The sequence below is a fragment of the Myodes glareolus genome, chromosome 1, assembly GCF_982192425.1.
Source record: "Myodes glareolus chromosome 1, mMyoGla1.1, whole genome shotgun sequence".
NCBI classification, from domain to species: domain Eukaryota; kingdom Metazoa; phylum Chordata; class Mammalia; order Rodentia; family Cricetidae; genus Myodes; species Myodes glareolus.
The window spans coordinates 36,487,909-36,510,057 of record NC_142026.1 but is presented as its reverse complement, the minus strand read 5'-3'; the positions used below and the strand labels follow the sequence as shown (position 1 = coordinate 36,510,057).

The following is a 22,149-nucleotide window of genomic DNA, read 5'->3' as shown; positions in this document are numbered from 1 at the left end:
GTCTATACTACTGGCATTATATTTAGGAATTGGTCTCCTGTGCCAATACATTCATTCAAGTGTACTTCCTACTTTCTCTTCTAAGAGGTTCAGTATTGCTGACTTTATGCTGATGTCTTTGATCCATTTGGACTTGAGTTTTGTGCATAGTGATAGATATGGATCTATTTTCATTCTTCTACATGTTGATATCCAGTTATGCTAGTACCATTTGTTAAATATGCTTTCTTTTTTCCATTTTATATTATTTTTTTGCTTCTTTGTCAAAAATCACATGTTCAAAGGTGTGTAAATTAATATCTGGCTCTTCTTTTCAGTTCCATTGGTCCTCCTATCTGTTTTTATGCCAATATCAGGCTGTTTTCAGTACTGTAGCTCTGTAGTAGAGTTTGAAGTCAGGGATTGCAATGCCTCCAGAAGTTCTTTTATTGTACAGGATTGTTTTGGCTATTATGGGTTTTTTGCTTTTCCATATGAATTTGAGTATCATTTTTTTCAAGGTCTGTGAAGAATTTTGCTGGGATTTTGATGGCCATTTTATTGAATCTCTAGATTACCTTTGGCAAGATTGCCATTTTTACTATATTGATTCTACCTACCCAAGAACATGGGAGATCTTTCCACTTTCTGGTATCTTCTTCAATTTCATTATTCAAAAATTTAAAGTTCATTCCATACAAGTCTTCCCCTTGTTTGGTTAGAGTTACTCTGAGATATTTTATGCTATTTGTGGGTATTGTGAATTCTTTCTCAGCCCATTTATCATCCATGTAATGGAGGGCTGTTGATTTTTTTTTAGTTAATCTTATATCCTACTACATTACTAAAAGTATTTTTGAGTTGTAGAAGTTCCTTGATAGAATTTTTGGGGTTGCTTATGTAAACTAAAATATCATCAGCAAATAGTGAGAGTTTGACTTCTTTTCTGATTTGTATCTCATTGATCTCCTTTTGCTGTCTTATTGCTCTTACTAGAACCTCAAGAACTATATTGAATAGATATGGAGAGAGTGGACAACCTTGTCTTGTTCTTGATTTCAGTGGGATCATTGTGAGTTTTTCTCCATTTAGTTTGATATTGGCTGTTGATTTACTGTATACTGCCTTTATTATGGTTAGGTAAGTTTAATGTATCTCTGCTGTCTCTAAGACCTTTATCATGAAGAGATGTTGTATTTTATTGAACACATAGCTTTATTTTTATTGATTGTAATGAATCATTTTATTAGAAGGCAAAATAGAATTGTTGTGTGAAGAGTTTACATTTGATGTATACTTGAACTATAAAAAAACTGACAATTTCCATCTAGTAATTTCAATTAGGGGAAGGTAATATTTACCTGTATCTTGATGATCTAATTCTCCTAATCTTTTTGCAGCACACTTTATCTAATCTATTTAACTCTAAATTTTGTTGCTATTACAAAATTTCAATAGATCAGTCAAGAAATTAACAACACTTGACCAAATATTTTCATTGCTCTTTATAATTCTTAATTTTTAAATTACATATTAAAATTAATTCTGCCAACTGTGAATATCTGCACCTTTTTGGCTATTTCACTACAAACAAGTAAACTTTAAAAAGTGCTGTCTTGCCTTTAGTACTGTCATATCTTGGCTTTCAGGATCACAGCTCTAAAGCAATTTTCCCAGGAAAGCTGAGCAATCTTTTTTCTTAAAAAGAAAAGTAAAATCTAATAGTTGCAGATAAAAAAAGAAGCAAACTAGTTTCATTTTCAGTCTGAAACTCATTTTTAAAAAAAGGAAACATCTTCAGTATTTCTTTTTTGCTGGCTGATGCCATGGTGCCCATCAGAAAGCAAAAGTTCTGCTGAGAGATGATGCAGAACACATCTGCATCAAAAGAGGAAGTATCTTTTGTATGAAAGAACAACACTCAGGTTTCCAGACCAAATCTACTTTAATCGGACTAAATCCACAAATTTAACAGATCTTCAGAGATATGGATTCATTATTCTCATACCAGGTACTATTTTTGAAAACATATAGCATTTGCATGAGTTCTATGAAACACAAAAACATAAAATTTTCTTACCATTTATAGGTTTTATCATTTTAAAAGGTTTTGGTGGGTGTGAGAATGAGGAATGTATTTGTACGCACATGTGGTTGTAGGGGATGTTCACTTCCACGTGTTGGTAGAAGCCAGAGGCTGACATTCAAAGGAAGCAATTTCCCACTAAACAATCTTCTCTGTCTATATTTTTATTTGCATTTATGCATTTATTCCAATAATCAGTCCTTTCCTAACATTTTTAAGAAAGAGAGAGGGAATTAAGGATGAAAAGATGATGATGAAGAAGATATCTATATAAACAGACAGACAGTTAGATAAACAAGGAGACATACAGATGGACAGATAAGATAATGATAAATAGATAATAGAATCATGAAAGTATTTCCAGCTGTTAAATTCATTTTTAACAAAATAAATATGATCATTTTTAATTTGCTTGTCCACAAAAATTCAAATTCTTATCACAATTACTGTAGCAAATTTCCATTTTATAATTTGAATATCTTAATTATTTAAAAATATTTTAAAATATCTGTTTTCATGATAGTCCCATTCTAGTATATATGAGGTTTATTAAGCAGCTTCTTCCTAATAAATAGCTCCAAATAGTTTGTTGTTAAATCATACTTTGTTCTTTAACTGAATTATATTCATTCTGTGAAACTGCTATATTCCAGTAAAATATTTAAGTGCATTTTTTAAATAATTATAGTTGCAAGAATGAATAAAGAAGGAAACACAAAGATTTTGAGGCTGTGACCTGAATTTACATATTATTACAATATTTTCCAAGGATGTCAACATTTTATTACTCTAGAACAGCAAGAAAAAAAAGCTTCTATAAATAGCAAACAATTTATTGAGTATCTGGGTATATACTAGACTATATTAATGTGCCAGTGTTTGAAAAGAATTCATTATTTCAATTTTTAAAAAATGATTTACAATATCATAAAATAGGAATTGAATTATAAGAATATACACAATATATAAGGAAAAATGAATGAATATAAACATTAGCTCTATAGACAGCAAAGAAGCTTCAAGAGAAATTAAAATATTGATGCCTTAGTTTATAAGAAAAAAGTGGTAAAGGAGGCAAATAAATGAAAAAATACACATGTAAAGCCACATTATATAGAATCTAGCATCAGATACTTCTGCTCTAGATGACCTGGGTGAAACTGAATAACATATGGTAAAGAAGGAAGTAGAAAAAGGTAGCTGTTTGCAAGATAATAGAACTAGAACAGTTCCAGAAATGGGAAAATATAACAAAGGATATTGAAAAGGGAGATGCTAATGTTGCAAGGAGGCCACTTGTTTGTCCCCAGCCACTTATCCCTGAAATAATCACACAGAAACTGTATTAATTAAATCACTGCTTGGCCCATTAGCTCTAGCTTCTTATTGGCTAGCTCTTACATATTAATTTAACCCATTTCTATTAAACTGTGTCCCACCATGTGGCTTTGGCTTACCAGCAAGATTCCAACTGGCTTCTGTCACCGGTGGCTCCATGGCTTCTCTCTGACTCTGGCTTCTTCTTCACAGCATTCAGTTTAGTTTTCCTCACTTAGCTCTGCTCTACCCTATCAGGACAAGCCAGTTTCTTTATTCATTAACCAATAAAAGCAACACATAGACAAAAGGACCTCCCACACCATTTCCCCTTTCCTGTTTAAATAAAAAGGTAGTCTTTAACTTTCACGTAGTAAAATTACATATAAAAAACAGATATTAATCAAGAATTACAGTTACAATAATTATATTTATCTTTCATCATAACTAAGAAAAACTATAACTATAAATTCTTCAAATCCATCAAAGGCTCCAGAAGGATATAATATTACCTAAGTAAACAGGAAGTACGTTGTAAGCAACTTCCAAAACTCTAGAATTGACAGAGACATCTCGCTGTCTGGACAGTCACCCAAAGTTCTTTTGCAATGGTGGGGCACCCATCTTCAGACTACAGGCCCATAGCATCTGGCAGACATTCCCATGATGAAGGAAATTTCAAAGACAGTTCTGCCTATATTGGCAGTTTGTCTGTCACTTTTGTCTGTGTCCTGCAGAATGTCTAGCAGGAACCGCAAAGAGCCATCTCACCTTTAGGTAAGTTCATCAGTCATTTCTCTATAGGTTCTGCATGTCAAGTTTATCAAGGAGTTCAGGCAAGAGCAGTTTTTTGTACAAATGGCTAACCAACTCCATAAGGAGCCTCTTTGATGCCCATCTTCCTATTGAAGTAATTGGTGCTGCCAGGAGCAGATGTATCTCATTGTCATGGAAAATACTAAATTCTTAAAACATTTTAAATGCCATATTCTGAAGGTCTCTGAAAGATTTGAAGAATACCTAATTGAAATGTATATCTATATATCTAGAAAACCTAAAAAACATGACTACAAGCTTTACTACTATAAATGATTATCTATTAACCTATATTTCTTAATTATACATTACATTTTTAAATGAGCTGTACAAACACAATACCTTAATCAAGTGTAAAAATATGCATATAGCAAAATTGACCTTAAATTTGTATCAATAGACTAAGATCCATGCCAATGCAAAGTATCCATCTCTATAGCATATCCCCCTTTAGATGTAAACAAACACTTATAAACAATATTTGGAAATATGGGCATATTTCTTTTCTAAACTGCTTCCTACTGATTGGGGGTGCTGTTAATCAGGTATTTCATGGTGTATCCTGTGTGCTAGGTTCATCTCAGTCAGCAGTTGGGTGAAGTAATTCTTTGAGGGGTGTTCAAGACAACCTTTCAGGGTGTCTTGTTCCATAAAACTACATTAACCTGGAATTAATCTATAGGTTCTCATCTTCTGTGGAAACAAAAGAAGAACCTCTTTTTCAAAGTAACATATCCTTAGACTCAAATTTTGAAATCAAGATACCTTTAAAACATAAATCTTGGTTTAGTTTAGCAGCCCATACAATGAAATGTCTCTCTGTACTTAGCTCCTACACAATCAAATAATTCAAAGAAAACACAATAATATGCATAATCCAGACTCTGTGAATTTTCCATCTTTATGTGGCTTATTTTTTCTTTACACCTTTTAATCTATGACTATCTGTACTCTGTCTTTTTAAAGACTTTACCTTTTTTAAAACCATTTACATATTTTTATAACTGCCTATATTCTTTGTCTTCTCTATTCTAAGCCTACATACATACATTTATCCAACAATGTGACCCATTTAGATTGTGAATCTGTAAGTCTTTACTGTCCAGGAGCACTTCTTAAAATTCTAAAAGTTTCTTAAAATTTAAGCTGCTCCATTGCTAAGGGAAATATGGCAGTCCCTGCTTTCCCCCACCCAGTCCAGGATGGTGACACTACTCACTGCTTCTGAAAGCCATGCACACCACCCCATGAGTGGACACCGTGAGTCTATGTTGTTACCAAGCAAGCCATAGCACATTGCACACAAACCCCATTCAAATGCTCAGTCTCCTGGAAGAACCAGAGGTCATGCTGGCATTACAGCCCCCAAAACCAGCATTTAAGAATGGTGTAACTTCCCCCCCCCCAACCAGTACCACTGAATCAGGAATATCTCTATTAAAAGAGCCGTGCCTCTTCTTGCTTCTAGCAAATGTAGCACACCAAAAGAAACGCTGCTACCAAACTATTCTTAACTCTGTTCTTTTGTGTCTAAAATTTTTTTCAAGCCCTTTTAGGTTTTTAGTGGATTTTAGTCAACCACGTTGACACCAATTTGTTGTAAGGAGGCTGCATGTTTGTCCCTGGCCACTATTCCTGAAATAATCACACAGAAACTGTATTAATTAAATCAGTTTGATCCATTAACTCTAGCTTCTTATTGGTTAACTCTTACATATTAATTTAACCCATTTCTATTAATCTGTGTATCATCATGTAGCTGTGGCTTACCAGCAAGATTCCAACTGGCATCTGTCTCTGGAGGCTCCATGGCTTCTCTCTGACTTCACCTTCTTCCTCCCAGCATTCAGAAAGAAAGAGAACAGAAAGAAAGAAAGAAAGAAAGAAAGAAAGAAAGAAAGAAAGAAAGAAAATGAACACAAAAGAAATAGATGGCAAGAAATATACAAACATACAACCTTGAGGTTGAAATCAATAAAATAAAAACAACCAAACAAAAACATTACAAATAATAAAAGAATGAAAGAACTGAATCTTTGTGAAAGCTATTAAGATTGATAAACCCTTAACAAATTACTAAAATATCAAGAGGAATAGATCCAAAGTAATAAAATCAGAGATGAAAAGAGATATCATAGCATATAACAAGGAAATTCAAGAAATCAAAAGAACATACTTTAAAACTCTGTACTCCACCAAACTGGAAAACATAAAATAAATTGATAAATTTCTTTATAAATATGACCTAATGTGGTGGTTTGAATGAAAATACCCGCAAAGGGATTGGCACTATTAGGAGATATGACCTTGTTGGAGGAAGTGTGTCACTTGTGAGGACAGTCTTTGAGGTCTTTTTTGCTCAAGCTTCCCTAAGTGTGACAGTCAGTCAGCTTCCTCTTACCTGCAAGATGTATCACACTCAGCTCCAGCACCAGGTCTGCCTACATGCCACCATGCTCCCCACCGTGATAATAATAGACTGAACCTCTGAAACTGTGAATAAGTTTCAACCAATAATTAAATGCTTTCTTAATAAGAGTTGCCATGGTCACAGATTCTCTTTACAGCAATAAAAATTCTTAACTAAGACAGTAGTTAAGTGTATAAGAGTAGAGAGAGTCTTCATTTTATTTAGCATATTTTTTCAACTATAAGACTTTTACACTGCTTCAAACTATGTTACATTTTTCTTTTAGAGTATTAAAATTTTTTCTTGTATTTCATCAATGCTCACCAAGTTTTCCTAGAACAGCTGTTTTAAATTCTCCATTCACAAGTCTACTCATGTTGATAACTATCAAGTTAATTTCTAGCACTTTATTCTCACTCAGACATCCATCCTTCAAACACCCAAATGTTCATCTTTCAAACCAGATCCAAAGGGGTCAGGTTTATCTTAGCATAAAGATCATTTATCTACCTCTCAAAATCAGTTTTCGGCTTTGCTTACTTTTCTTATGCCTGTGATCACATTCCTGACAGTTAGTCTTCAAGTATGTGGTATCTTCAGTACTAAGGTGTTACAATCAAGTTCTAGAAGGTAACCACGAGCAACACCTATAGCTTGGAATTTTGGGGAATGGGAATGACCGTAGAACACACCAACAAACAATCCAAAAGAGGTAATTCAGTCTGGCCCTGGGCTTTGTACTTTTGTATTTGATAGTTAATCAATACTGCTTATAGTATCTCTGCTCTAGTATCTCTCCATGTAGATTTCTCTAATGTATTCAGCAGCAGTTATTCCTCTCTGTAGTCTCTCCTCCACCCTGCCGTTTTCTGAATTAATCAACAAGCTTTACAAGGGTGGTTACAAAAGCTAGTCCAAATTTCTATAACTTGTATCTAGAGAATTATCTGACTGTAATAGAAACTTGACCTTGAGGATTAAATGTGCAGGACTTTTTTTGTCAGTCCATAGAGTTTATACAATTATTGACATTTTTGTACATTTAAAGGTATAGCATCTGAAATGAAACTTTCATTACCTGATATATAAACTCACCATGTTTCCAAGATAAAATACAACTCAAAATTTAAATCAATCTAGGTGGGCATTAAGGTCTAAAATGGTTAATTAATATGTCAACATTATACAGCTAGTAAATAGTGAAACACAGTTGAATCCAAACATCCTGTTGTACAACCTTCTATTACAAGGGGTTGGAAATTAAGCATGAGGAGAGTCAGAATCAGAAGGGGGGCATTTTCAGAAAAGTCTTAGCTTGTGAACTACAAAAATCTAACCATTCAGTGAAAGATTTCAGGTCACATCACTTATATCCTGGAGTTAACTCTGATCTGAGTTTGTTCTCATAGAGATTTTTGCCATCCTAATATCATTTTCTTTCTAAAAGCTTACAAATAGATAAAAAGTTTGCAAATTATCAATATAATTCCACTTTTAAATTACACAGTATATAATACACAGTGTAACATTGTATAATACACAATGAACCATAACAGTCCAGATAATAGAGGGACAAAGAGAAGGCACTTGGAGGAAGACTACATTAGATCATTAAACTCTATTCTTTTTTGCTATAAATTGACATTATACATTTCTCTAGCTGTTTATTATATAATACACTTAGCAAAAAAGTTTAAATAAAATTTAGTATGCAGCAAAAACAAACAAAAAACATATAATATATTAATCTATTCCAATAATTTCATTATATATCATGACATTAAAAAGCAATGAAAAAGAGAATAACCACCTTTAAAATATATTATACGCTTGCTATCTTTATTTTTATGACTGAAGGATTATTGAAAGTTTTGAATAACTGACAGTAGGCCTATTTGTACATACTGTGCTTCTATTCAATGGAAAATGTAAGGAGAGAATTTGGGATTTTAATTAAGGCAGAATTATAGAAATAGACCAAACATATATATATATTCTATAAATAGCTGCACATACAAAATTGTTAACAAAAAGAGCTGAAGATCATCCAGAATTAAGGACACATGACAAGGTGAGTGGAATTGAGTCAAACAAGTGGTGATGGGCTTTACCAAAATTTCATTCATGTACTGCTACTTTGCTAAAACACAAGCGTGGATTTACTGTATTTTCTTCCCAAGTGCTATGAATATTTTTGCTTTTCTTCTCATTTGATCCACTAGCTAAATCTTACATCCAAATTTACAGAAGTAGGAAAATTTATAATGGGAAAATATGGGTTGCTTTGTGATTTATGATGGTTTTGCTGACATTATCATTGAACAATGTCATTTTTATAGCCAACAGCAAATCTTAAGCTTTTCTCTGTGTAATAACTCAGAGAATGTAAGAGGTATGTGCCTGACTTTGACTTTTGTTGATTTTGTTTGTTTGTTTGTTTGTTTTAGTTTTGGGAGGGACAAGATCTCAAAAAGTAGCCTTGGCGGGCCTCAAACTTGCTATTAGTTAATCCAGCTGGTATTTAAGTCAGGGACATCAGTCTGTTTCCGCCTCTCAAATGCTAATATTAAAGGCATGTACCATCATGTCCACTATTGCCTTGACTTTGAGAATATTTTGATTGCATTAGAACTAAAATGACAGGAGTCAGCAAAACACCTGAAACAAGCTCAGTCTATTTGGTGTCCAGAGTAGAGCTGTGTCTCATGAGTCCATCCATAGACTCCAGTTTTTCTTCTGATCTAGTTTTGAGCTTCCAAAATGGTTGCTAGTGAAGTTCAAGTGTGTATTCACAGCACAGGAGTTAGCTGGGATCTGTGTATGGTATTAGTTTTATGAGTTAAAAGTTCTGGCCAACTGTGCAGAGAAATCAGGAAAAAGTTTTCGTTCTAAATACAAGCAGAATAGTAAGGCATCAATTTCTTTATGTTCCCCCAAATGTTGCAAAATTCTAAACACAATTTTATAAAGAATATAAAAAATACAGTAACCTGGCATCTTTAACTCATTTGGTAACTATATAATGGTAGTGGGCCTTAGTGAGGCCTCCCATTCAGATTTTATTACTTTAATAAAACAACTTTAGTACATTTACAGAAGTACTTTATTATGAGTTACAGAAAGTAAACTGCCCTTGTCAAAATAAATAAAGCAAGTACATCTCTGCATCCATATTCCTGATTTTATAATGCTGCTTTTTTTAATGTTCATCACTACTCATTACACAATTAAGTTATCTCCCAGAGATTCTCAGGTCGTTAGTGTGAATTAGTACAGTATTAAGTATGACAAACACTTCCAAGAATTTTAAAAGAAATGCACTCTTAGGAACAGATTAATGGGAAGTAATTTATTTCCTTCTACATTTACAGCTCCCTCAATGAAAGCAGATGGACCACAAATATGCATTTCCTAAATGGTCATTTTTAGTTGCAAAATGTTATCACAGCAATATTCTGGTTTCTCCAACATAAACTCACGAAGAAAATGAGCATTCTGCATTGGATAGAATCCTGAATTGAGTAACACCAGATACAAACCATGACTCTCTCTGGGCAAGTCTGGTTGATTCTGGTACCTCAACAATGGTTCGTTGTCCTGTTATGTATATATCACCAAGTCATGAAGATCTTCCCATGTAGTATTCACTGTCTGAATGCATGATTTGATTTTCATGTATCAACAGGATAATTCACTAGTAAAAGAAAATCTGCCAATGCTCCAACTAAAAGCAGTTGCCACAGACTATTCTGCTACACAGCGTCAGCATTACCTTTACCTTCTAAATCTTCTTTGGTTTAGTGGTAGGTAAGAAGATGATAAAAATCATTATTGCAGACTTTCTGTGTGGCAGGCAGACTGCAGCCAAGGTTGGGCAGGTACCAGAAAGCTTGTTAATGTTTATTTTCATTTGCATGAATTTAGCTTTCTTCCAAACGAAGTCAACGTTTGCCCAGTTTTTGAAGACATTACTTTTAAAATTTTATCTTATTTCAAATTGTGCAATGCTCAGTGTCTGTGGGTGGGTGTGTGCGTGAATGCAGGTGCCTGCAGAGACCAAAAAAGGATGTTGGATCCTCTGGACCTGTAATTGCAGGCACCTGTAATGGACCAAACATGGGTACAGGGAACCAAACTTCTATCCTCTGCAAGAGTAATAAGTACTCTTTCCTGTTGAACCCTCTCTCCAGATCACTTTTTAAGTATGAAAAAATTATAAGAGTATCTGTTTTACAATAGCACTTGGAGATATTACAAAAGTATAAAATTATGTAAAGTATAAAAAATTAAAATGAAGTCAGGCAGTGGTGGCACACGCTTTTAATCCCAGCACTCGGGAGGCAGAGGCAGGTGGATCTCTGTGAGTTAGAGACCAGCCTGGGCTACAAGAGCTAGTTCCAGGACAGACTACAAAGCTACAGAGAAACCCTGTCTTGAAAACAAAACAAAAAAAATTGAAATAATTAAATTTTTAATCCTTTTTGCAAAATCTCTAGATGTTATTCTTTAGAAACATTTCTAGAATAAATCTAAGTTAATTTTACATATATTGTTGCTCATCTTAAAGAACAACATTAAACAACTTTCTTTGAAGGTGTTTTGGTGTTTATTATTCTCCAAAACAACCCATTTTAAGCAAAAACTAGTAAGATATTAATGTATCACTTTAGCTAAACTTACAATACCTGGAATTGCATTCCACAGTTAGTTGAATATTGCAGTTGAATACTGTACTTTGATTCATCAGAACATGAAATTATTGCTATCATGAATAAGAGAGGTTACACAATTAAAGACAAATTTATGGTGAAATCTGACTACATATATCAAATGTCAAGCTAATACCTACTTTATTCATGTTTTGGGGACTCTTTAGCTCACCTTTAAGGAAATCTCTGGCTCATTTTTGTGAGGACTGAAGACCTTGAGAGCCTCCTGCTTATGTTGCTCGGGGAGCAGCTAATACGTCAACTCTCGTCTGTAACTGCCCTGATTAGTTAAGTTTTGCCAGGTCCTCTTCTGTGATAACTCAATGAACCACATCTTTCTTAAGATTTCTACATGTGCTATAGTTTGTCACTGTGTATGTTTGTCCTTTCTTCTATTTTGTGAATCTCTGAGGGAAAAAATAAAGTTTCTTTGCAAGAATAGGATGTGGATAAACCGAACACCTGAAACGGAGAGTCTAAAATACGTGAATAATGAAGAAAAAGTATGGAACATCTAAAACCTTATGACTGGGAATAAATTCCCATGTAACTTTCTGCACAGCAGGTGGAAAAACAGGATTCACAAGACACTGGTATGCAAGACAACTATGTTATTCCTCTGTAGGAGGAAATAAGAATGTTAACACTAATCATATCCAACAAAAGAAATGCTTCCTCATTCCAGAACATCCCTTACATTATTTCACATACTTAGATGAGTTAACTAATTCATATTAACACAGAGAAATCCTTAAATACATAATGGATTTGCCTTTGAAGGCACGCTAAATTAGCACAAACATAAATCAAAATTAGACCAAGATCCTTCAAAAGGACTGCTTAATTGAGTGCATCTAACACCACATGACAATGGAGCAATTCCTGGGTAAAGATCTATGAAATAAGACAAGACATACCAAATATTTATTAAAGAACAATTTTATAAATCACTGATGTTTACAGAAAAAGGTGTTATTATTTACCAAGTTGTTTTTGTTTAAAAGATACATAAATTAAAACTTTGACTAGAAAAAATTAGTGACAATGCTGCACACAATTTAGAAAAGTTGAAAACTTTATGCCTTGGATCAAATATTGACTGTGTTTAAATGGACTCTTTATTGATGCAGATTAAAGTCATCTTTATAGTTTACTATTTATACAATAGGTGTAGATGTAGGAAAAGAAAAGAGAACTAGAGAAGCTCGTATCCATTGATTCACATCACTAAGCTCAGTAAAAGAATATGGGTGAAAACAGATATCAGAAGTACAATATAAAACTAATCTCAGAGTTCAAATCCCTTGTTTAAGAGGATTAAATGCCCCACCCAAAGAGGATGATATATCCTACATACTGAATAGAAAAGCCAGGGTTTGCTTAGGTTACAAAAGAAATCTATCTGACAGCAAGCCCCAAACTTATCAACTAGCCCCCACATCTGTCGTAGAAATTGTGCTGAAACCCATTTCCCTCAGGCAGACCTTCACAACCTTAGAAAATTGCTAGAGTTTATATAATGGGAAAATAGTTTTGTTGCTGCTGTTCTTTTTGTAATACAGTGAAATGGGGTACCTTCTAGCTACTGTATTCGGGACTCAGGACCAAATACTGACTCAAATTTCCCCACAGAGTTCACTGGAGATAGTCAGAGAAGCTGAAGTCACAGATCAGAGAATGACTCACTGAGGCAATGTCATGAGAGGTGAGCACAGGGAATGCTTGCGAGGGGGCAGAGGCAGTAGCTAATGACACAAAATGTGAGCAGATATGAGTACTAACGTCTCCCCTGTGTGCGCTTCAAGTTATGTGATTTATCAAACCAGTTTTCTTAATGTGAGCTTCCTTATGAGAGTCTCAAACCATTATTAGGGTGTGGGCCAGGAAAATAGAGCCACTGTATGTATCAGAAGCATGAAGGATTTATATAAAAAGAACAAGAATGCCAATCATTGGAAGAGGTAAGAAGTGAAGGTCACACAAGTCACCACCATACAACCATAACCTTAGTGTGACACACTATTGGAGGAGTCAATATTAGAAGCTCACAGGGAAGTGTTTTAGCTACAAACAAATGGAAGCTCCCATTGGTTTTCTCTGCCAGAGAACAAAGGAATTGTTCTCTGGAGCTGACTAAGAAGCTACTGTGAATCTCTGCTCTCTGTACAGCACCTGACTGAAAACTGCCTTCAGAGATTAATAAATGCTGCTTCCTGCAGCCTTCTTAATCAGGTAAGAATGTCTTTGTTGCAAGAGCATAGTGAAGATGCACAAAAGAAGGGGAATTCTAAGAATATGAAGCCTGCCTGGTTTCTGTGCTTTGTGAAGTGATCTGTCATATAATTACCCAGCATCATTGGAAATACAGCTTGGGTTTCATTGTCTATAATAATAGCACAGCAAGTATTGGCCCCATTAATACCAATGGTAATAGTGTCAGCAGGTAGAAATAACTATTAGGCAACATGAGTGTACAAGACTCAGTTCATGGTTCCAGGCCCATAGGAATTCTACATAAAACAGGATTTGATTGTCTTTCAGGGAAACAGAGGAGGAAATTTTCCCTTTCTCAAAAGGTCTTTAGCAGAGCTATAATATTTAGGTCATCAGAAAATCAACAATCTTATTTGGGAGAAAGGAACAAGATAAAGAACAAGGAAAGGAAAGAAAAAGAAAGCAGAAAGAGAGAGGAAAAATGGAGGGAGAAAAGGGGATACATTTTATGCACTTAACTCAAGCCAAAACTTTTATTCTTTATATAGGCTTGCCGCAATCCTCATGTTCTACCTAATGGGCAGAGGAGCACCTACTGTATGTGTGGTTAGTAGGAAAATGTGGCATTAAGAAGAGCAATTTTAGTTACCACTAGTTTAAGACAGAGAGAAGTATCAGGTAAAAATTGCCATTGATAAGTCATAAAATTCCCATAGCACATGCCTTAGGCAAAGCAAACTACAATACAAACAAACTAAACGTGCTGACACATCAATATGACAATATTCTATCAACAAAACAAAGATGTGCTATGTATACCCCAAACATCATTGTTGTAAAGCCTAAAACAGTAAACAAAAATCAGAGGCAGGAAGAACCCAATGCTGGAAATTCCATTAATGGGATCAGAAACCATACCTACGAGATGCACAGAGAAGTGTGTAGTCTCTGATGTTAAGACACAAGAGTATTACTGCAGCAAACAAAGTCACGTAAAATAAGAAAGCATGCTCAAACTTCCCTCTTCTGAAGAACAAATAGCACAAGAGTGGCTAGAAACTCCTGTTCTTTGAGCCGTAAAGCTGTCTCCACACATATCAGTAAGGTTGGGCATTGATGAAGTAGTCATTAGTCAGAGTGGTTGCCCTGAAAGTGTTCCTGGAGGGAAGCTAAAGGAACACTAAAGACCTATACAGTGGCAGTTACCAAGCTCATGGATCTGAGTGCAGGGTGATAAAGGATGCATTTACAATACAGATTAATCCAAATTAACAAGGAGGGCAAACATTTTCCACATGTACAATGGGTATCATAAACTTCCCTGTGACTGTGCATAAAACTGTGGTATATTTGACATAAAAGTCATATTGCTTACTCAGTATCTGTAGCATTTCTGGGCAGGCTTCAGTATGTCAATATCAGCAGTATGTTCAGCATCAACACATTCCATTATTTGTTTCCAAGTGTCTAAATGAACTGCTATTTCCTCATGCATGCTGATACTTATTCACAGAGTAAACTGATATAAACTCAATTTCAATGGATTGCAACATCTGCTTTATTTGAAAACTTCTCAGTCACTCACTGATGAAGGCCCTTCAGGGTTCCTGCTCCCTTTGTGGTTACTGACACTACAGAGAGTTGATGTCACTTTTCTAAGTATGTATGACCAGTGTCCCATTGCCTTCTCAGTGAGAAACAAATGTCACACTGGCTTTAAAGTTCTACAGAATGCCCCAATGGATCTGTAAAACACTATTGAAAAATTTCTCAGATATCACATTCTTCACAAACACTTTCTTTTTAAAATTTGATTACATTTATGTATGTTATTCATGTATGTGTTGGGAATAAGGAGTATGTAAGTGTCACATTGTTTTATGTAAATATCCTTTTTGGACAGTCACCAGAGTATCCCAAGGTTCAAAGAGGGCAACAGAAACCAAGGAACAGAATACCACCCAACAAAGACAAAACCATATTGGATCACTTCAATTATCCCGACCTCAGATGCCTAGACAGCAGTAAAAATACATCAACACTGGCTTTCAAGGCAGTGTATCTTTAACAGGACTCAGTATTCCTACTATAATAGGCCCTAAGAAATGCAATACAACTGAAGCACAGACAATGATTTTAGAAATGCGCAGGCAAATTGATGGGACTGAAAAAAATATTTTGATTGAGGTAATTCAGGCCAGAATGTCAAATGTGCTATGTACTCACTCACAGGTAGATATTAGCCATTAAGTAAATTATAATCATACTTCAATCCACCAACCTAGAAAATCTTAGTAACAAGGAAGTCTCCAAGAGGAACACATGGATCTCCCAGGGAAGGGCAAATAGAATAGATTTTGTAAATGAACTGAAGGTTGTGGGAATGGGAGCAGAAAGGATTGGTTTGGAGGACTGTAGGAAAAGAGAATAAGTAAAGACAACTGTAATTGGAAGGCATTTGGAGTCTATGTGGCATCCTAATGCAGAAGAAATTCCCAGGATTCTACAAGGGTGATCCTGGGGAGGACTCCTAGTAATAGAGGCTTTGGAACTTGAACTAGCCATGTTCTATAACCACTCAGTTTCTAGTCATGAGACTGGGACACCAACACAGCTATCAAAATTATGACTTACAATCTGTTCTGCATACAAAATGTCCTGGGGCAATGGTGGCTCAGAGCTTGAGGGAGATGTTAATTAATGACTGGTCAAACTTGAGGCCCACACCAAAAGAGGGAGTCTATACCTGACACTGCCAGGATGGTCAAGAACAGGAACCTGGATGGCCCAGAAACCTAGGACAGAAAAAAAATCAATTAATAAAAAGGAATATGTTTAAGGACCTTAAAGAAGGCACAAATAAACCCATCAAAATAGCAAACGAAAACAAAAACAAACAAGGGAATGACATAACAAAAATAGTTCAGGACAGAAAGGTAGAAATAGAATAAATCTCTCTCTCTCTCTCTCTCTCTCTCTCTCTCTCTCTCTCTCTCTCACACACACACACACACACACACAAGCACATGCACTATCATCAACAACAGCAACATAGTAGCAAGAAAAAACAAACAGGGCCATTAATATATCACAGTACCAATGGACTAAATTCTCCAGTAAGAAGACAATGGATTAACAAAATGGATACTAAAGAAAGATCCATTCTTCCACTGCATTCAAGAAACATAACTCAATATCAAAGATATAAATTACTTCATTGTAAAAGGTTGGGAAAATATTTTCCAATCAAACAAACAAGCAAGCTGGTGTAGCTAGCCTAAGGTCTAACAAAATAGATTCAAACAAAAATTAATCAAAAGAGGTAGAGAAGGACATTTCATACTCATTAAAGGAAAAATTCACCAGTATAACATCTCAATTCTGAACATCTATTTCACAAATGTAAGGGCACCCATGTATGTAAAATAAATAATACTAAAGCTTAAAATACACAGTGAACCCCATATATAAGTAGTGGGAAATTTCAACAGCCTACTCTCACCAATGGACAGGTCTGTCAGACAGAAACTATAGAGAGAAATAAAGAACTAATATGTTATGGCTCAAATGGACATAATAGATATCTACAGATCACTTTGCCCAAATACAAAAGAATATAACTTCTTCTCAGCACCATTGCAAGAAGGGCTGCTTGTTCATCCCAGCCACTGACTAACTTAACCCCAAAATAACCACACAGAAACTGTATTAATTAAATCACTGCTTGGCCCATTAGCTCTAGTTTTTTTATTGGCTTCTTCTTAAATCTTAATTTCACCCATTTCTATTAAGCTGTGTGTCACCATATGGCACTGGCTTACTGCATAAAATTTCCAGCTTCTATCTTTAGCCACGCCATGGCGGCTCTCTCACTCTGCTTTTTTACTCCCAGAATTCAATTCTGTCTTCCCTGCCTACCTAAATTCTGCCCTATCAGGTCAGGAAAGTTTCTTTATTCATTAACCAATACAAGCAACACATAGAAAGAAGTACCTCCTACACCAGCACCTCATAGAACCTTCTTCAAGATTGTCCATATACTCATTTACAAAGTAAGTCTCAACAGAAACAAGAAAATTAAAATAAGCCCCTGTATCCAATAAGACCACCATGAACTAAAGTTGGATGTCAACAACCAAAACTTCAGAAAGCCTACAAACTCATAGAAACTGAATAACTCGCTACTGAATTACCACTGTGTCAAGGAAGAGATAAAGAAAGAAATTGAAGACTTCCTAGAATTCAACAAAAATGAATGCACAACATACTCAAATTTGTGGGACTCTATGAAAGCAGTGCTAAGAAGAAAGTTCATAGTACTAAGTACCTGCATAAAGAAGTTAGAGAATTCTCATACCAGTAACTTAACAACACACCAGAAGGTTCCAGAACAAAAAGAAGCAGACACACCCAAGAGGAGAAGATGATAGAAAATAATCAAACTAAGGGCTGAAATCAATAGAAAATAGAAACAAAGAGAACATTACAAAAAAAATCAATGAAACAAAGGGTCAATTCTTTGAGAAAATCAACAAACTAGACAAACCCTTATCCAAACTAACTAAAAGTCAGAGAGAGAATATTCAAATTAACAAAATCAGAAAGAAAAGGAGACATACCAACAAACACTGGGAAAATATAAAGAATTATTAGGTCATACTTCAAAAACCTGTACCCCACAAAATTGGAAAATCTAAAATATACGGACAATTTTTTCAATAAATATCACTTACCAAAGTTAAACCAAGGTCAGATAAACCCCAAAGAATAGAAACAATCATTAAAATCTTCCAAACAAAAGAGGTCTAGGGTTTTAGCACTGAATTTCCCATATCTTCTAAAAACCAATACCCCTCAAATTATTCCATAAAATGAAACAGAAGAAACATTGCCAAATTCATTTTATTTAGTCAAAGTAATCATAATACCCAAACCACACAAAGACACAACAAAGAAAGAGAATTATAGACCAATTTTTCTCATGAACCTGTATGTAAATATACTCAATAAAATACAAACTGAATCCAAGAACACACCAAAAAGATCACTCAGCAAGATCAAGTAGACTTCATCCCAAAGATGCAGTTATGGTTCAACATATGAAAATCTGTCAAAGAAATCCACCATATAAATGAACCAAAAGAAGAAAACTACCTGATCATCTCACTAGGTGCTGGAAAAGCCTTTGACAAAATCCAGCACCCCTTTAAGAAAAATGTCTTGGAAAGATCATGGATACAAGGAACAAACCTAAACTTAATAAAGGTAATATATAGCAAGCTGACAGCCAACGTCAAATTAAATGAAGATAAACTTAAGGCAGTTCCACTAAATCAGGGACAAGACAGGGTATCCATTCTCTCCATATCTATTCAATCTAGTGCTTGAAGTTCTAGTTAGAGCAATAAGGCAATTAAAATAGGTCAAAGGGATACATGTTGGAAAAGAAGAAGTCAAAGTATATTTATTTGCAAATGATCAGATAGTATACAAAGGTAAACGCAAAAATTCTACCAGGAAACTCCTACAGCTGATAAACACCTTCAGGGAAGGAGTTGGATACAAAATAAACTAAAAACAAAAACCAGAAAATATCAGTAGTCCTTCTATATACAAACAATAAATGAACTGAGAAAGAAATCATAGAAATAAAACCCTTCACAATAACCACAAATAATATAAAATATTTTAGTGTAATTCTAACTAACCAAATGAAAGACCTATGTGACTAGAACTTCAAGTCTTTGAAGAAATTGGAAAGGATGTCAGAAAATGGAAAGATCTCCCATGCTCATGGAATCATAGGATTAACATAAGAAAAATGACCATCTTATCAAAATATTGAGATATAGACTCAATGAAATCCCCATCAAAATTTCATCACAGTTCTTTACAGACAGTGATAGAGCAATATTCAACTTCATATAAAAATACAAAACAGCTAATACAATCCTGTACAATAGAAAAATTTCTAGTGGTAATACTATCTCCTTTTTCAAGCCGTACTACAGAACAATAGTAATAAAAACTGCATCATATTGGTATAAATACAGACAGGTTCATGAATGGAATCAAATCAAACACCCTGACATAAACTCACACACATATGAACACCTGAGTTTTGACAACAAAGAAAAAATTATACTACAGAAAAAAGTATGTTCAACAAATGGTGCTGGTCTATCTTGATGAAGAAGAATGCAAATAAATTCACATATATCACTCTGTACAAAACCCAAGTCCAAGTAGATCAAAGACATCAAAATATATTCAGATACACTGAACCTGATAGAAGAGAGAGTGGAGAATAGCCTCGAATGCATTGACACAGGAGACAACTTCCTGAACAGGACACCAATTACTTGGTCACTAAAACTGACAATTAACAAATGGGACCTCATGAATCTGAAGGCCAAAGGACATCGTCAAAAGAACAAAGCCGCAGTCCCCAGAGTGCAGAACGATCTTCATCAAACTCACATCTGACAGAGAGCCAATATCCAAAATAAAATATAAATAACTCAAGAAACTAGACATCAAAAAAGCCAAATAATCCTATTAAAATAGGATGTAAGCTTAAACAGAGATTTCTCAACAGAAGAATCTCAAATGACTGAGAAGCACTTGAATAAATGTTCAACATTCTTATCCATCAGGGAAATGTAAATCAAAACAACTTTGAGATTCCATTTTACATTTGTCAGAATGGCTCAGATCAAAAACAAAAGTGGTAGCTCATTCTGGAGAAGATGTAGAGAAAGAAAAACAGTCCTCCACTTCTGGTGGGAGTGCAAACTTGTACAATCACTTTGAAAATTAATCAATATGGTGGTTTCTCAGAATTGTAAATAAATCTTCCTCAAGACTCAGCTATACAACTCTTCGGTATATACCCAAATGATGCTCCACCACAACACAAGGACACTTGCTCAACTATGTTTAGAGAAGTTTTATTCATAATAGCCAGAAAATAAAAACAACCTAGATGCACCTCAACCAAAAAAAATGGATAAAAAATATGGTACATTTACACAATGGAGTATTACTGACCTGTTTAAAACAATGATATAAGGAGATTTTCTGCCAAATGGATAGAACTAGAAAAGATCATCCTGAGTGAGGTAACCCATGCCCAGAAAAACTAGCACAGTATGTGCTCACTAATAAATGAATATTAACCTTAAAGTAAAGAAAAAACATGCTGTGATTCATAGAAACATAGAAGCTAAGAAACAAGGAGGGCTCAAGCAGGGGATGCACAAATCTCACTATGAAAGGGAAATAGAATGAACATTACCAGTGGATGGAGAAAGAGGGCTGGAAGTGGGAGGTGGGGATGGGAACAAAGGGCTCTGTAGTGGGAGAAGAAAGAGGGAGAGAGTACTGGGAAAGACAAATAGAATCTGGGGGTACTTCTGGGAAGAGCTAAAATCCTAATTCAATGGAAGCTCCCAGAAATCTAAGAGGGTGACACCAGCTAAAACTCCTAACCATAAAGGATAGGGAGCCTGAACCAGGCATCTCCTGTAACCGGGCCAGACTTCCAGTGGAGGAACTGAGACACCAACCCAGCCATAAACCCTTCAACCTACAATCTGCCCTGCCCATAAAATGTACTAGACTAAAGAGGGTGTAGAAATTGTTGGACCAACCAATGATGACCCAGCTGGAGACCCATACCCTGAGAGTGCGCTTACCCCTGAGTACCAGAACTCAGAGGCAGGATACTCCTGAGACCTATGATAGAACCAAACTCAACTAGAGAAAGAAAGTCAGTGAAATTATTCCTAATGATATTCTACTTTACTCATAGATTGGTGCCTAGCCCAACTGTTTTTAGAGACGCTTCACCCAGCAACTGATGGAAACAGATGCAGAGACCCTCAAGCAAACATTAGGTGGAGCTCGGAGAATCCTATAGAAGAAAATAAAGAAGGATTATAGGAGTCAGTGGGGTCAAGGACACCACAAGATAACCCACAGAACCAACTAAGCTGGAATTTGGGGGCTCACAGAGATTGAACTGACATCCAGGGAGCCTGCATGGAACTGACCTAGGCCCCCTGCATATATGTTACAGTAAAATAACTTGGTCTTCTTGTGGGACTCCTAATAGTAGGAGCAGGGACTGTCTCTGACTCTGTTGCCTGCTTTGGGACCTATTTCTCTTACCAGATTGTTTCATATCCAACCTTAATAAAAAAAGGAAGTGCCTAGTCTCACTGCATCTTGATATACCATGGCTAGCTGGTATCCATGGGAGGCCTGCCCGAGGAGGGAAGGAAATAGGAGAAGAGGAAGGAGGGGAAAGAAGTTAAGTTGGGATGGATGTGAAAATATAAAAGATAGATAGATAGAAAGAAAGAAAGAAAGAAAGAAAGAAAGAAAGAAAGAAAGAAAGAAAGAAAGAAAGATAGATAGATAGAAAGCTTATTTGGTGGAGGGAAGCAGGAGAATTGCCACAAGATTGAGGCTACCCTGGTCTATGCTTACAGTTACAAATAAGACTCCTATGTGTAGCAGATAGACAGACATATAATAAATAGATCTCAAGACCAACAAAAGAAATAAACAAACAAACAAAGCAAAGAAATTGCCTTCAGACAGGCTGAATACAT

General features: G+C 35.3%; 2 long non-coding RNA genes across 2 annotated transcripts; one reads left to right on the top strand and one right to left on the bottom strand.

Moving 5' to 3' along the window:
* Positions 1 to 2,490: 2,490 nt before the first annotated feature.
* LOC146896100 (uncharacterized) lies at positions 2,491 to 7,208 on the bottom strand. Its single transcript, XR_014999013.2, has 4 exons — positions 7,119 to 7,208; positions 5,969 to 6,030; positions 3,523 to 3,633; positions 2,491 to 3,385 (listed from the first exon to the last, which is right to left on the bottom strand). It is a non-coding gene; the product is annotated as an uncharacterized LOC146896100 (long non-coding RNA).
* Positions 7,209 to 7,278: 70 nt separating this feature from the next.
* On the top strand, positions 7,279 to 21,717 carry LOC125405324 (uncharacterized). The gene is made up of 3 exons (XR_007233542.2): positions 7,279 to 7,320; positions 12,950 to 13,022; positions 21,345 to 21,717. It is a non-coding gene; the product is annotated as an uncharacterized LOC125405324 (long non-coding RNA).
* Positions 21,718 to 22,149: the final 432 nt, after the last annotated feature.